This window comes from Adiantum capillus-veneris, chromosome 24, assembly GCF_014529385.1.
Source record: "Adiantum capillus-veneris isolate H3 chromosome 24, ASM1452938v2, whole genome shotgun sequence".
Lineage (NCBI taxonomy): Eukaryota > Viridiplantae > Streptophyta > Polypodiopsida > Polypodiales > Pteridaceae > Adiantum > Adiantum capillus-veneris.
The window spans coordinates 58,184,372-58,187,243 of record NC_140954.1 but is presented as its reverse complement, the minus strand read 5'-3'; positions in this window follow the sequence as shown (position 1 = coordinate 58,187,243).

Genomic DNA, 2,872 nt, shown 5'->3' with positions numbered 1-2,872 from the left:
ATAGCTACTAAGGGATAGAATAGGGAGTGTCCTCATGTCAGACTTATGAACATTTTGGAACACACAGAACTACATGTTCACCCCTAATGTAGGTTACATGCCAACATACTTTGTCAGCACACCTACTAAGTCCTTGACTTATGAAACTATTGAAATGGTATCCAACCCCACCACAACAAGTGTTAAAAGTTGAAAACCTAACCTAAGAAAATTCTAGAATAGGGAGAGAATCGCCCATTTAGAATGCATTGTGCTAATGTATGCGCTTAGCATATCCTTTAGCAAAGAATACGTGTAAGCTGCCCATCCAATGCGGGATGAATAGCAGCAGTAAGAGTGAGGCACATTCCCCCAACCACTTACAGACAGTCTTTCCACAGTCATCCCAGATGACTGATAAACGAGGTTCACCATAGAGTGCAAAATGCCTCATAAGCAGCTAATGTGATGAATATGCATGCCGCTCCAAATCAGCCTTTGCTAAACACTAGGGCCCATAACACCTAGTGTGCATGCATTTAGCAAAAAACAGATCCAAACCTATATATCCATGGTCATCTTTGCCAATACTTATGGCAAATGTGATGCTCGTAGCACACATTAAAGAAGAATGTAATTATTTCTGGAAAGAAACTAAATACTGTCCGCTGCAATCATTTGCAAGCCTCACTGAAACGTTTGAACCATAATAGAAGGTAAAACATTAATCACTTCTAGGGACAAACGATGAAACTTTTTCACTAACAACTCAAAACCTTGCTATATGTATAAACAACCATCTGTAATGTTGTTTAGCAGTACTTTTATATGAACAAGTCATTTTAAGTATCCGAAAATTTTTGGCCACCGAAATTATTCCCGATACATCGTGCCAAAAAAGGTTTAGAAAACAGATTTGACCAGCACCTAGGGACTTTGTCGTGGCATATACTTGAAATAGGTGGTGCCAATGCCAATCCTAGAGACTCATATTCTCCACATGTGGAATATGTCTCATGTAAGTATGTCCGAAAAAAGAACATTCTTCAAGTACAAGATGTATTTGTGCATGGAGTTAACTACAAACACTATACGACGGGAGTGAGAGGGACCCTCATTAGCCTTGCTCCACACTGGCTAAACCAAACTCCTAGAGTTCCTAGACCATGTTGCATCCCATGTGACAACATGTGCCAAATAAACCCTACAAATGGGTCTATAACTGCATAATGCAAAAACTTATTTTGGACACTACGGCCCCAAAGTCTTGGCTCTTACATGACCTTGTCATCTCTTTGAAGAGCAAAAATGGATGACAGCATAGTTTATGCATCCTACGTAGATCTGCAAGGTTGTCCTGTGTTGGCACATAAGTCAAGCTGATCTCTCCTGCTGAGAGCCTCTCCCTGACATAGTGGTAATGCACCTCAATGTGCTTTGTGCGAGCATGAAAAATTGGGTTCCTCGCAACTGCCAATGCGCTCTGACTGTTGTAGATAGTGTTGGCAGTGTCCTGTCCAACACCCAAATCAGCCATAAGGCATCTGAGCCATACACACTCAACCGTAGCTGTGAAGATTGCCCTGTACTCAGCCTCACAACTTGAAGTGGCCACCATGATATACATGAACTACCAAGCATGAAAGAAAAACCACTTGTGGACACTCGCGTGTCAAAACAACCAACCCAATTTGAGTCCAAAAAATCATGTAAATCTGGCGACAATGATCCCCCCTTGGGATAAAACAAGCCAAGATGTAAAGTGCCACTAAGGTAGCAAAAATATCTTGACAGCCTGCCAATGCGTAGACCCTGAGCTATGCATAAATATGCTGACCTATGAGACTGCAAACTGAATATGTGGCCTCGCGTTGCATACATAAATGAGGCATCCAACATCAATTTGGTAAAGACTGACATCATCAGGATTGCCAGCATCATGTAGACTCAACTTCAAACCTGTTTCCATGGGAGTGGCAATAGGTTTGCAATCCTCAAGTCAAAACTTACATAGCAATGTCTCTATGTAACTTTTCTGACACAAGGAAATAGCACCATTATATTGCTTAAACTGTATGCCCAAATAATGATGCAACAGCTCCAAATCTTTCATCTTAAAAGTAGCTTTCAAATCAGCCTTAAATTCAGCAATATGTCTCTCATTTGGTCCAGTGATCAGCAAATCATCTACATAAAGAACTGCAATGAGAAGTACATCACCCTCACTCTTTACATACAATGTGCTTTCTGTTGGACTGTTACAAAAGCTTTGTTTGACCAAATGAGTGTCAGCTTTCTCATACCAAGCACGAGGAGATTGCTTCAACCCATATAAAGCCTTCTTACATCTGCACACTTTGTCCTCTTGTCCTTTTATGACAAAATCGTGAGGCTGCGTTACATAAACTTCCTCAACTATGTCACCATTCAAGAAAGCAGTAACCATGTTTGATTGATGTACATCCCAACCAAAATGAGCTGCCAATGCACATAGAAAATGCACAGTAGTCATACGACAAATGGGAGCAAAAGTCTGTTCATAATCTATGCCTTTTTGCTGTGCATAACCCTTTGCAACAAGTCAAGCCTTATGGCGATCGATCTCACCATCCAGCTTGCGTTTCAACTTGTAAACCCACTTTGTACCAATGGCCTTTTTTCCAAGAGGCAAATCACATAAAGTCCATGTGGCATTTTCTATAAGTGCATCATATTCTGATTGCATGGCAGCCATCCAATTTTCTGAATTTTGTGCTTCATCAAAAGACGGAGGCTCCTCAACATCATGTAAGCTAGACACATCCAAAGCATAACAATCTGATGCATAAGATGCATGGCGAGAGCTTGAACAAGTACAACTAGACAAAGGTGTATCCAATTTACTGTCACGCAA